General features: G+C 37.5%; 1 pseudogene; it reads left to right on the top strand.

Annotated features, from left to right (window-relative positions):
* Positions 1 to 6,427: 6,427 nt before the first annotated feature.
* On the top strand, positions 6,428 to 8,227 carry LOC132346119 (tigger transposable element-derived protein 1-like; annotated as a pseudogene).
* The last annotated feature ends 6,898 nt before the right edge of the window (positions 8,228 to 15,125 follow it).

Below are 15,125 nucleotides of genomic sequence, written 5' to 3' on the forward strand. Positions count from 1 at the left end.
TATCTATTTGCAGTAAAAGCTCAGTCAAAAAAGGAATCTAAGGCTCTGAAAAATAAACAGCCTCAGGCCTTAAGAACAAGCAAACAAAAACTAACAAAGCCTTACTACATGAAGCAAATACAGAAGTCAGGAAACACAGCCAATTCAATTAATACCTTCCATTTTAATGTTTTGAGTCTTCCAGACTTCTAGTCTAGTTGTCCATACATTTCCAAAGCCCATAAAAAAGGGAAAATTTCTTTTTATGGATGTAACAGTCCTTCTCCCTTTCTCAAAATGAGGAACAATTTTGTTCTAAGCAAAACATCATGTAAACTCTACTTTATAATTATGCAAATACGATCCAAATTTCTATCTACATATAAAGGTGTTTAGGGAAATTCTCGATAACACTTAATAAAGAAATGTGTTCCAAGCATCTGTTACTAAGTTAGTTGTTTGGAATCTGTCATCTAGATATAACATTGTATATGGTAGTTAAGTTCCCTAAATAGCCCGCACATTATCTATGTAGTTCTGGGTTCTGGATTAAGAGCTTTAGGTCGTGCAAGATGGAAAGAAAAAGAGTCTCTCCCATTTTCCGGTTCAGTTTCCTTTAGCATTCATCCTTCTTATTGTTGTTGTTCAGTCGTTCAGTCATGTCCAACACTTTGTGACCCCATGCTACTTTGCACCTTACCTGAGTCTGCCTCCCAAACCCAAAGGGCATACAGAAACTATGTATTTGCCTCAAGCCAGCATCAGCGACCAACTTGTGAGGAAGATCACCCTGCTTATTTAACTTATATGCAGAGTACATCATGAGAAACACTGGGCTGGAGGACGCACAAGCTGAAATCAAGAGTGCTGGGAGAAATATCAATAACCTCAGATATGCAGATGATACCACCCTTATGGCAGAAAGTGAAAAAGAACTAAAGAGCTTCTTGATGAAAGTGAAAGAGGAGAGTGAAAAAGTTGGCTTAAAGCTCAACATTCAGAAAACGAATATCATGGCATCTGGTCCCATCACTTCATGGCAAATAGATGGGGAAACAGTGAGAGACCTAATTTTGGGGGGCTCCAAAATCACTGTTGATGGTGATTGCAGCCATGAAAATCTTTTGTTTTCATGCTTTCTCCTTGGAAATAAAAGTTATGACCAACCTAGAGAGTATATTAAAAAGCAGAGGCATTACTTTGCCAACAAAGGTCCATCTAGGCTATGGTTTTTCCAGTGGTCATGTATGGATATGAGAATTGGACTATAAAGAAAGCTGATTGCAAAAGAATTGATGCTTTTGAACTGTGATGTTGGAGAAAACTCTTGAGAGTCCCTTGGACTGCAAGGAGATCCAACCAGTCCATCCTAAGGGAGATCAGTCCTGGGTGTTCATTGGAAGGACTGATGTTGAAGCTGAAACTCCAATACTTTGGCCACCTGATGCAAAGAGCTGACTCATTTGAAAAGACCCTGATGCTGGGAAAGATTGAGGGAAGGAGAAGAAGGGGACGACAGAGGATGAGATTGGTAGGATGGCATCATCGACTTGATGGACATGGGTTTGGGTGGACTCCGGGAGTTGGTGATGGACAGGGAGGCCTGCCGTGCTGTGGTTCATAAGGTCACAAAGAGTCAGACACAACTGAGTGACTGAACTGAACTGAACTGAACCAAAGACTAAGCATGCTTCAAATCACACACAGCCTTCTGCCAGTTGTCTCATTCACTCCTTCAGCAGAACCGGTGTCACCTTCATGTTGGGAGCAGTGTGGTCATGGTCATGGAGGGAACAGAAGTCCTGTGAGCTATGATAGATGTCACCTGAGTCTAGCTCTGCTATGTGCTAGCCACACATCTGTGAAGCTGGCACGCAGTCTTTTTGAACCTCCTCAGACTTCCCTTCTGCTACCTTGCAGAGCTCTGGTGATAGTAGAGAAGCACAGTGTTTTCTCCAATTATTCTTTATCTATTTTAACTAATAGTTTTCCCTGGTGGCTCAGTGGTAAAGAATCGGCCTGCCAAGCACGAGACATGGGTTTGTGCTGGGGTCCAGCCCCAGCAGGATCCAGGGGTACCCTCAGGATGACGGCATCGGCAATAAGGAAAGTAAAAGGGGAGAGAAAGAGGCTTGATCTTCCTTGGTTTACACAGAAAGCCAATAAAGTTCCTGTGTTCCAAGGAGTCATCCTAAAAGAAGAACAGAGAGAGAAAGAAAGAAAAGGAAAGAAAGAATGATATGGGGAGACCAAGCTTCAGTGAGCAAGGCCCATAACTTTATTTTCAAAAGGAACTTTTATACCTTGACTTGTACATAGAGGGAAATGAAAGATGCAAAGTCATACAGAGTCAACCCAAACATTACATCTGTTTTGTCTTTATGGAAACCAGGATTTTTTCTGCATACCTTTCCTATAAACAATGTTGTGTACATTATCTTCTGGCCTTGGAGGCCTGTGGACATTTTATGACCCTTTTTTGATAAAGGCTGCTCAACCAGAAAACTTATTTTCCCTTGAAGTGTTTTTTCTTTATATTTCTAATCTATGTCATCCTCAGAAAATGCTAAACAGAGTTACATCTCACGGAGCAAAGGTGCAGTGAGTTACAAGAAAGAAAGAACCAATTAGCTCAAAGGTCTGATGTGGTTAATTCCAAGGCTACTACTTGTTTTTCTTACATTCCAACTACATTAACTAATGCACTCCCAGGTGCACAATGGATAAGGGACATGGGAACTTGGCAGCAAGCATTGGCTCAACAATGAAATCTTACACCAGCACTACTCAAATACTTTTTAACTCTTTGAAAGGCTCTATATTTTTAGAATGTTTTAGGCTTCCTGTGTCTCTCATGGTTGGAAGGTGTGAACAATCACATGTGTAGCTGCAAGAGTCTGGATAAACCTGTCAGGCAAGCTAGAAAGCCATCAGAGGGGTTTTAATTGAAACACTTCTATCATGCCCAGGAGACTTATTAACTAAAGCCCTAAGTGGACTTTTTCCAGAGAAAGGTGGTCGAGGATAGCCCCTGTGAACTCCGGGAGTTGGTGATGGACAGGGAGGCCTGGTGTGCTGTGATTCATGGGGTCACAAAGAGTCGGACACGACTGAGCGACTGAACTGAACTGAACTGAATGTCAGAAGAGTTGGTGAAAGGCACAAAATAGTAAGACAGAAAGATTCTGGTTTTGGGGTAGATGCTTGAGCAGATCCAGGGAATCCCTCGAGTTCTGATCTGCCTTGCTCGTCAGATCTCTTCCACATGACCTTGTCATGGGTGGGATCTCCCGTGGTGGCTCCCAGCAGGTTTGATCCTTGGGTCAGGAAGATTCTCTGGAGAAGAAAATGGGATCCACTCCCTTTCCATGGGTTTGATCCTTGGGTCAGGAGGATCCTGAAGAAGATAATGGGATCCACTCCCTTTCCCAGGTAGCACCAATGGTAAAGAACCCACCTGCTAATGCAGGAGACCTAAGAGATGTGGGTTTGATCTCTGGGTTGGGAAGATCCCCTGGAGGAGGGCATGAAAACCCACCCCAATATTCTTGCTTGGAGAATCCATTGGACAGAGGAGCCTGACAGGGTCGCAAAAATATTTGGACACAACTTAGTGACTAAACAACAACAATGGAAATGGCAGTTTTTAAGCTGATGCTTAGTAACCAATAAAATGGAGAAGATGGCTACTATTTTCTGTTGGTTTATTCATGCCAGACACTATGCTTGCTCTGAATTACTGGTGGGGTAGGTAACAAAACAAAGTGAAACAAAGGACAATCAGGCAGTATGCGGAAGACTGCCTGTGAACCTATCTTCCCTGCTGTCTACCCTGCCCTCCATGTCCCAGAAGTTCTCCAGAAAGATGATCATGCTTTCGTAGCTTCTTCTTGTCCTTTACTCTGATTTCCAAAGTGAAAGACATTTGTAACTGATGTCACTACAGTAGTGGTTGAGACTTTCACAGGAGAGAAAGACAAATGGGAGAAAGAAAACACAATCTGTAAATACTGCCTTTTAATATAACAAATTGTTTTAGTTTTTTTTTTCCAAAAAATATTTAAGTGAACCCTGAAACTAGTGAAAAGGGACACAATACCTACATCTAAGGGAGACTCCCCAATGATAAAAAAGCTGACCCTATTAAATAAAATCCTGCTACAGTATTTACCTGGATTTGGCATACTCCAACAAATTAGGACCCATCCTTTCTCTCCTTCATTAAAGGTTAAAGATGAAATTGATCTTTAAATGTCTTCTATGTACCACATTTCCCTTTACCACCAAACATCAGCCCATGAAAGACCAAGGAGACTCTTGCTTTGCTGTGAAAATTTAAATGAAAAGAATGAGGCTCTAAAATAAGGTTTTTCCTTTGTACATCACTGCCTTTTATTGGACCATTAAGCTTCAGAACACAGGTTCCAACTCTGTTTACTCTGAAATATACTTGGAAAGTCTTGACCAAGTTCAAGTGCCCCCCATTCATTGATTCATTCATTCACTGATTCATTTGTCTCTTCTTTCATTAATTTAATACAGACTTATTTACTCCTTCCTATATGCCAAAAATAGAGTCCCTCTCTTAGGAAGATTATAGTTTAAAGATATGGCTATTAATCCAATAATGACACAAACAAAACTTAGATATCCAACATGAGAAGAGTTCATAGGAGACAGACAAGGTTCTAAGTAAGGTGGAGGTATGTGACTTGGTCAGGGAATGATGGTGGATTTAATATGTGAAGGATAAGTCAGAACAAGAGGAAGAATGTTGCAAAAATTGCAAAATTCTCTTATGGAGGAGGTGAAGGGCATGACAATATCAAGTGACTTGAAAAAGGCCAGTGACTAAAGTTCAGACAGTGAAGAGAAACGTGGTAAAGGAAGAGAACAAATGAGGTCCGGAGGATATGTTGAAAATTTTAGACTGTGTCCTATTAGCAAAGCAACTGATGAGGGTTTATAAGGAGAGAGTAGAGTGATGAAAGATTAGATTGGTGAGAGGCCTGGAGAAGACGCTCATGGACCAATCAGTGTTACTAAAGAAGTTCAGATGACAGCTTCAGATGACAGCTAATGGTAGCTTGGATTAATGTGGCACTCATGTAAAGGGAGAGAAGTCAGCAGATTCAGGATATATTTGGGAAGTAAAATCACCCTTACTTGATGCTGGGTTGAAAAATAGAGGTTCAAGGGAGAGAGGGGAATTTCTGGCCTATAGTAACAGAGAGAACATTAGAAGAAGAGTTGGTTTGGTGGTAGAAGTACATGGGTTCAGTTTTAAGCACATTAAACCTGTAATGTCTCTAAGTCTTCCAAAAGGCAACGTCAAATAGGCAGGTGAGTATCTTTTCATCTGGAATATTTTTGAAGAGAAAGATGATAAATTTATGAGAACTAAATGGACCCACAGAGATCTGAGTAATCTCTCGTTTACTTCGAAGATATCCCTAGCAAATATTTTAAAACTTACATGTACAATTATTCATTCATTCAATTATCTAAATAATATTTTATGGGAATACTTCTGTGTACTAGGTACTGTATTAGGCAGTGGGAATATTATGCTAAGTGGCCATTATTTCTACTCTAAAGATGTAGTCAACAAATATTTGTGAAGTTCATACTGTGTGCTAGGCACCTATGTCAGCAATAAGTTGCATTAGTGAACAAAGCAACAAAGTTTGTGCCCTCTTAGAGCTTATATCATAATACAGACAGAAAATAAACCAATGGGTAACAAAAATATGTAATCACAGCTGAATGTATTGCATGTTCAATAGGCAAGGAAGGACTGAGCTTATAAGCTAGTTTATAAGCAAAGAAGAAAGCTTATAGGTTTGGGAAAAGTGTGGTGTGTATAAGCTGGAATTGTTGACTTCAGTTATGGAAACATGTTTACCAGAGTCAGACTGCTACTGACTGGCTGACTCTCAGAAATGTGTTCACTGGATTGAAGCTGCCACTGATTATCTGATTTTCAGCCTGATTTTTAACATTTGATTGTAGGGGATGTTGCTGACGTCTTTTCAGAAATGTGTGCACTTTCACAATCAATCACTGATTGACTAAACAAGTTTAATACAAGCATACCTCATTTTATTGCACTTCACTTTATTGTATATTTTACAAATTGAAGGTTAGTGGCAACCTCGTGTTGAACAAGTCTCTTAGTGTCATTTTTCCAATAGCATTGGCTCAGTTTATGTCTCTGTGTCAACATTTTCTCATTCTCATAATATTACAAACTTTTTCATTATTATTATATTTGGTGTGATGATCTGTGACTAGTGATCTTTGATGTTACTCTGCTAGTTGTTTGGGGCACCACAAACAGGGTCCATACAAGATGACAAATTTAATCAATAAATGTTGTTGTATTCTGACTGAACTGCCGACAGACTGTTGTCCCATCTCTCTCTCTGTCTTCAGGTCTCCCTTTACCATGAGACACAACAATATTGAAATTATGCTAATTAATTACCCTTCAGTGGTATCTAGGTGTTTGAGTGAAAGGAAGAGTTGTACATCTCTCACTTTAAATCAAAAACTAAAAGTGATTAAGCTTAGTGAGGAAGGCATGTGGAAAGCCAAGGTAGGTTGAAAGCTAGGCAGCTAAGGCCAGTTAGTAAAGCTGTGACTGCAAAGGAAAAGCTCTTCAAGGAAATTAAAAGTGCTGCTCCATTAAACACATGAATGATAAGAAAGCAAAACAGCCATATCAATGGAGAAAGTTTTAGTGCTCTGGTTAAAAGATTAAACCACCCATAACATTCCTTCAGGCCAAAGCAAAGGCCTTAATTCTTTTTTAATTCTATGAAGGCTTAGAGATATGAGGGAGATGCAGAAGAAAAGTCTGAAGCTAGCAGAAGTTGGTTCATGAAGTTTAAAGGAAGAAACTGTCTTCCTTTACAAGGTGAAGCAGCAAGTGGTGATGTAGAAGCTGCAACAAGTTATCCAGAAAATCTAGCTACAAGCATTAATGAAGGTGGAACACTAAACAATAGGTTTTCAGTGTTGATGAAACAGCCTTCTGTTGGAAGAAGATGCCATCTAGGACTTTCACAACTGGAGAGGAGGAGTCAATGCCTGGCTCAAAGCTTCAAGGGACAGGCTGACTCTTGTTAGACACTAAGGCAACTGGTGACTGTAAGTTGAAGCCAATGCTCAGTTAACATTCTGAAAATGTCTATGTCTCTTAAGACTTACACTAAATCAGCTCACCCTGTACTCTGTGCATGGAACAACAAAGCCTGGATGACAGAACATCTGTTTACAACATTGTTTACTAAATATTTTAAGCTCAATGTTGAGACCTTCTACTCAGGAAAAAAAAAAAAAAAAGATTATTTCCAATGCATTTTATTGCTCACTGACAATCCACCTCACCCAAGAGCTCTGATGGAGATGAACAATGAAATTAATGTGTTCAGGCCTGCTAACACACAACATCCATTCTGTAGCCAATGGATCAAGGAGGCATTTCAGTTTTCAAGTTCTATTCTCTAAGAAACACATTTTAGAAGGCTACAGTTGCCACAGATAGTGTAAGGATCTGGGCAAAGTAAATTGAAAATCTTCTGCAAAGCATTCACCATTCTAGAAGTCATTAAGAACATTTATGATTCATGAGAAGTGGTCAAAGTATCAACATTAATAGGAATTTAGATGAAGTTGATTCCCACCCTCATGGATGACTTGGAGAGGTTCAAGATTTCAGTGGAATGATTAACTACACATGTAGTGGAAATAGCAAGAGAACCAGAAATAGAAGTAGGTAGAGCTTGAGACATGATTGCACTGATCCAATCTCATAATCAGACTTTAAGAGATGAGGAGCATAATGATGCTTCTCATGGATGAGCAAAGAAAATGGTTTCTTGAAATGGAATCTACTCTTGGTGAAGATGCTGTGAAGACTGTTGAAATGACAACAAGATGTTTAGAATATTACACCAACTTAGTCAGTAAAGGAGCAGCAGCAGTAGAGTTTGAGAAGACTGACTCCAATTTTGAAAGCAGTTCTACTCTGGGTAAAATGTTATCAGATGGCATGGTGTGCTACAGAGAAATTGTTTGTAAAAGGAAAAGCCAATTGATGTGGCAAACTTCATTGTTGCCTAATTTTAAGAAATTGTCACAGCCACCCCAGCCTTCAGCAACCACCGCCATGACATTTGACATTGAGGCAAGACCCTCCACCAGCAAAAGATTACAGCTCACTGAAGGCTCACATGATGGTTAGCCTTTTTTATTAAGCAATAATGCATTTTTATATCAAGGTATATACATTGTTGTATTAGACATAATGCTGTTGCTTATTTATTAGACTGAAATATGGTATAAACATATATTTTATATGCACTGGGAAACCAAACAATTTGTGTGACACACTTAACTGCTTTATTGCAGTGGTTGTGACTGAATCCAAAATATCTTTGAGGTATTCCTGTGCTAGTTCTGATTATCATCTTTTGCTATAAAGAACAATCAGTTATTTCTTAAGAGGGTGAAAACTTTATATTTCCAAAACCATGAAAATAATTCAAGATAAAAAAATAGAAATGAAACTGCTGTTATATTTGAATAGTGAAAGGAAATAAGGCAGAAATTCATATGAATATTTGGGGAAATAGTTCCAGGTAGATGGAAAAGCAAGTGCAGGGGCTCTGAGTCAAGAGGCTGGACAAGTTTGAGAAACGCAGAAGTCAGAGCAGCTGAAGTATAGTAAAGTAAAGAGGGGGCAGGTGAATTTGAGCTGCAGTAGGAAAAGTGGCCCAGAGAAGGCAATGGCACCCCACTCCAGTACTCTTGCCTGGAAAATCCTATGACGGAGGAGCCTGGTAGGCTGCAGTCCGTGGGGTCGCTCAGAGTGGGACACGACTGAGCGACTTCACTTTCACTTCTCACTTTCATGCATTGGAGAAGGAAATGGCAACCCACTCCAGTGTTCTTGCCTGGAGAATCCCAGGGATGGGGGAGCCTGGTGGGATGCCATCTATGGGGTCACACAGAGTCGGACACGACTGAAGTGACTTAGCAGCAGCAGCAGCAGATGTATGTTCTATGTCTATTCTTGACTAAAGCATCATCTAAGGACTGTGAAGAATTATCTAGATGCTAGATTGAACTCAAAAACTGAGTCTGAGTGAATCAACAGATATGGGGAAAAACAAAACAAATAAAAACCTTGAATATTCTTCCCTATTCATAATATCCTGCAGGAAAGAAGGTAAAACTCATCAGACAAATCATCTCTATTTCCCTACAAGGTTTTGATAGATAATCCGAAGAATCAGAGTGTAGCCTGGACAATGCAGTAGTTCACTGAAATTCTGATTCACTGGAACCTTAATTAGAGGTTTATATATATTTATTTTAGATTTGGTGTATTTTTTTTAATCAGAATAAGAATAACCTAGGAAACAACATAATATTTTAATACTTCACAATTTACTCTGGTATTTTTCAGTTCTGTTGTAATCTTTAATTGTTAAAATTAATGGAAAGAAATTCTTGGTTATAATAATTTGAGTCTTCAAGTTTACATAAAATTTTAATACTTCATAATTTACTCTTATATTCTTCAGTTCTGTCATGATTTTGAATTATTAAAATTAGAGGGAAGAAATTATTATTTATAATAATTTGAGTTCTCAAGTTCAGCAATTTTTTCTTTATATAAATGATGATCCTGTCCTTTATCCTAAGATTTTGCTTTGGAATCTGCAGATTAACTTAAAAAGAAAAGGGCTTTTTTTTCTAAATAAAAATTCTCTAAATGCAAATGGATTTTGCCTATTTCTTATGCTTTTGCCATGAAAACAAGGGAACATTGTCCATGGTGATATGTATGATAGTTCGTCCAGCTACCAGGTGTTAAATTTAGATGTCACAGATTTAAATAGCTTAAGGAATCCATGATTTCTTTTTGAGAAAAAAAATAATTAAAATCTCATTAAGAAAAGGAACAAAATCAGATTATGTCTTGCTGACTGAGCCACTATTTTATGACCATCTGCTAATATATATTATTATCAAAATAATTGAAAATTCATTTTCCATTTAATTATAAATATTTGGTTTTAGTTCAGTTACAATAGAAATAGGAGATTTCAAATATGAAAGTATGGCATTTTGCCTAAAACAAAACATGATGAAACAATTTGTCTTATGAATATATAAAAGCTAATATTAATAGGCATGTTTCACACATTGTGCTAGATTTGTCACATATGATTCTCATCTAATTTCAATGCAACGCAGAAAAGTGATTATTATAAACTCAAAAGCACAGAGGAAGAGAACAATGCTCAGGAAATTTAAGTAACTTGCCAAATTTTACAGATTTGTTAGCCATCTCTCTACCTTCTATAATGAGAATATGAATGGACAAGAAATGACAAGAGGAGAGGTTTTAAAATACACAGGATGAGGATTCAGAAACCTAGGACAGAAGTATTCTCATCCTATTAGGACCTGAATAAATAATATTCTCATCAACACCATGCACTATCTCTATTTGGAAAACAACATATAAACAACAACTTAAAATCTTTTATCCATTGACAACATATCTCTGACGTCATTTTTGTGCATGCCTCTGGTGACTATTCTAAGTAACAGATTAAGGGGGTAACGGGTAAACCTGAAAAAAAAATTTCTTGAAAAAAAGTTTAAATTCTATGGAGGAATTTTCAAAACAAACTTTTTCAAACATAAGAGTCAGAAAATATTTCCTAGTGTCAATACATCACAATGAGGTGAAGTGAAAGTTGCTCACTTGAGTCCGATTCTTTGTGACCCCATGGACTGGAGTCTGCCAGGCTCCCCTTCTATGGAATTCTCCAGGCAAGAATACTGGAGTGGGTTGCCATTTCCTTCTCCAGGGAATCTTCCTGACCCAGAAATCAAACCCAGATCTCTTGCATTATGAAGCCCCAATGCATCATAAAGGCCATTTTAGTCTGCCATTTAATTCTTTTTTAAAAATTAATTTTAGCATAATCAAATAATCAATAAATAAATCTCAGGAATCGTTCTGGCACCTATACTGTATTCACAAGTAGTTTGTAATGTAAAATATACTACAATTTTAAGTAACGTTGAAAGCTAGCAGTTGAAAATACATAGAAAGACTAATGGAGAAATTAAGCAATTCTTACTTAAGTAAGCAAGTTCTTCAAAATCCACTTATATACATAAAGGTAATACACACTTTTAATGTCTTTCAAGCTGCAGGTGGCAGTAACACTTCACATTATCAGCTCTGCTAAGCTACACCAGATTTATAGAAGCACAAACGTCTACTGAATATTCACTCTGTTCATCCTGTAATCTGGAAAAGAAATATGCTGCTTTTGTATGTTGGGGGGGTTGCAGTATACACAACATAAATGTTCAGTAATTACTATTTTTGATCACCAGACCAAATACAATTTCACAATTTCGACCAATTCAGTGAATGTACATAATTCTATTTTTCCAAGAAAATTGAGTAACAGTGTGTTATCAAATAATTAATTATAGGCATCCCTAAAGATTAAGCATATAATTAAAAATAGATCCTCAAATCTGATTTGCTATTTCTCACTTAAAAGAACTAAAATTATTCAGAATCATTCAAGAAATCTCTTCCCTGTGGTCATTCGTATGTTGCACCTTGATCATCTTCACAGATAATATATAGGCAAAGCCATGGCACATACATGGAGTCAAACACTTCCAGAATTGCTGATTCCAGGTCATCAAGCAAGGATGAGTAGTTCTGATCATGGAGAACATCCCACCATTTAAAATAGGGTTTAAGATGATAAAATGACAGGAATTCAAAAACTGTAATTAATATTTTATAAAGAATGGTGACAGAAAGAGGAACAAAAGTAAAGGAAATAAAATGTAAAATATAGAGAATCAACTGTATCCTGTATCGGTCATCTTCAATTCAGGCTGAATGTTCAGTGTGGACAGATGTTTTAAAGTACCAATGCAGAGGCCTCATTTATGATCAATGAAGTCAAAATTCCTAGAAGTGTCCCTGGGCCACTGTATTCTTTGTTACCAATATTTCCAGTAATATAAATGCTCACCTATTACTGTAAACAATTTCATATTCAGTGCTGACAAAGTAATATAAGATTTATTTTTAAGTCCAGATCCCAAATTTAGCATTCAAAATTTCAGTAATTTGGCTCTGATTTTCTTTATAAACTTCCTGGCAGTCTAAGCCCTTTATATCACAAGCCCATTCATGTCCCTTGGGGATCCTTATGCAGACCCTCAGCCTACTATCTTTAACCCATGTTTCCAAAGTACCGACTGACTGCAAAATCATAATGACAATAGTGGTATTATCTATCCTTGTTGGCTCAGTGGTAAAGACTGACCCTACCAATGCAGCAGATGCAGATTTGATCCACGGGTTGGGAAGAAACTTGGAGTAAATGGCAACCCATTCCAGTATTCTTGCCTGGGAAATCCCATGGACAGAGGAGCCTGGCGGGCTACAGTCCATGGGGTCACAGAGTCAGACACAGCTTAGTGACTAAACATCAATAACACCTATACAGTTGTAGAATTCTTAAGAGCATTTTAAAGAACTTCCACAGAGAGCCTCAATAGAAAACCAAGAGTTTCAGCTGTGTAATTTGTATATGACCAGGTACAACCTCCATACGCTGAAGTTATAGAAAGTGAATAGAAAAATGACTTTTTTTCTACTTCATGTCTACAAGTCTTTTCATCATAGTTGACACAAAAGACTATTAATAAATATGTGAAATACTCAATGATGATGAGTAAACTAATAAATTATGTTTCATATATCACATAGTATTCTCTTTTCTTAAAATTATATTGTAATTTAGATAAAAATAGAGAGAATACATAGATATATGGTTAGACACAGGACTGGAAAATGTCAGTTTTTATTCCAGTCCCAAAGTAAGGCAATGCCAAAGAATGTTGAAATGACCACACAATTGTACTCATTTCACATGCTAGCAAGGTAATGCTCAAAATCCTCTAAGAAGGGCTTCAACAGTATGTAAACCGAGAACTTCCATATGTGTAAGCTGGATTTAGAAAAGGCAGAGGAACCAGAGATCAAATTGCCAATATCCGTTGGATCATAGAAAAGCAAGAGAATTCCAGAAAAATATCTACTTCTGGCTCACTGACTACACTAAAGCCTTTGACTGTGTGGATCACAACAAACTGTGGAAAATTCTTAAAGAGATGAGAATACCAGACCACCTGACCTGGCTCCTGAGATACCTTTATGCAGATCAAGGAGCAACAGAACCAGATATGGAACAATGGACAAGTTCCAAGTTGGGAAATTAGTATGTCAAGGCTGTATATTGCCACCCTGCTTATTTAGCTTATATGTAGAGTACATCATGAGAAACACTGGTCTGGAGGAAGCACAGTTGGAATCAAGATTGCCAGGAGAAGTATCAACAACCTCAGATATGCAGATGACATCACCCTGATGGCAGAAAGCAAAGGGGAACTAAAGAGCCTCTTGATGAAAGTGAAAGAGGAGAGTGAAAAATCTGGTTTAAAACTCAACATGAAAAAAACTAAGAGCATGGCATCCGGTCCCATCAGTTCATGGCAAATAGACGAGGAAACAAAGAAAACAGTGACAGATTTTATTTTCCTGGACTCCCAAATCACTGCAGACAGCAACTGCAGCCACAAAATTAAAAGACACTTGCTCCCTGGAAGAAAAGCTATGACCAACCTAGACAGGGTATTAAAAAGCATACATTACTTTGCCAACAAAGGTCCATATAGTCAAAGCTATGGTTTTAACAGTAGTCATGTATGGATGTGAGAGTTGGAACATATAGAAGGTTGAGTGCTAAAGAAGTGATGCTTTTGAAATGTGGTGTTGGAGAAGACTATAGAGAATCCCTTGGACTACAAGGAGATCAAACCAGTCAATCTTAAGGGAGATCAATCCTGAATATTCACTAGAATATTCAGCAAAGAGCTGACTCATTGGAAAAGACCCTGATGCTGGGAACACTGAAGGCAGGAGAAGGGGATGACAGAAGATGAGATGGCTGGATGGCATCACCGACTCTATGGACATGAGTTTGAGCAAACTCTGGGAGATGGTGAAGGACAGGGAATCTTGGTGTGCTGCAGAGTCCATGGGGTCACAAAGAGTCAGATATGAGTGAGCAATTGAACAACAACAACAAATGTACACACAAGAAAGAAAATAAGCATATTGTAGTAGGTAAAGGGAAATCAAATTACTTGGCAGCAGTATGCAGAATTATGACCACTTTTTGTAAAATTGAAAATAATTACATGTAGACTGTGGATAAAAAGAGAAGAGAGAAAAATACAAGATGTTAAATTTTCTATTTGCTCTAGCAGAAGCAGGAGCATGCAATTATAAAAGTAATATAAAATGTTTTTGGATATATCTTTAAAAGCACAACAAGCAGAATATCACTCCATATTATAGACCTATGTCAATTCTAAAACAAATTGTTCTCTCGACTTCTTTGTATCTAGGAGTCCCCCTGTAAATCAGATCTTGTCAGTGAAGCATAACTAGAAGTTTTTTAGGGCTTCTGGTAAATTATCTGCTGTTCTATTAACAAGGGCAAATGTGACTGACTATTTTTTGGCCCACTTCTTCCTTTTTGGAACAAGATATGATGCCTAGAAATATTGCAGCAATCTTAATGAGTCAGCAAGTCAATAGTCTAAGGATGGCAACTCAGATAATAGAAAAAAAAATAGGTCTTTAATGATATGATGTAACTCATACTATCTATCTCTAAAATTCTTCAGTGAGATTATTATTGTGCTTATAAGATCATTTATAGCTTAAGGCACAAGTATTTAGGTAGACTATAACAGGAAGTTAAAAATATTGCTATATGATATATCCATTTAGAAAAATTAAAATATGATTTGAAGTTACTCACAAACAGACCTTTAGACACAAAATAAAACCATGAAATTTTGGAAGATTAAAATTTTATGTTTTACAAAACACAAATAGAACACAAATTAAGACAAAGGGGAAAAAAAGTTGCAACATAAAAGAAGACACAGATAGTACTTATTTACAATGAGGAAAGATCTTCTACCAATATATGCCAATTAAAAAAAAA

This window comes from Bos taurus, chromosome 1 (genome assembly GCF_002263795.3).
Source record: "Bos taurus isolate L1 Dominette 01449 registration number 42190680 breed Hereford chromosome 1, ARS-UCD2.0, whole genome shotgun sequence".
In the NCBI taxonomy this organism is placed as follows: domain Eukaryota; kingdom Metazoa; phylum Chordata; class Mammalia; order Artiodactyla; family Bovidae; genus Bos; species Bos taurus.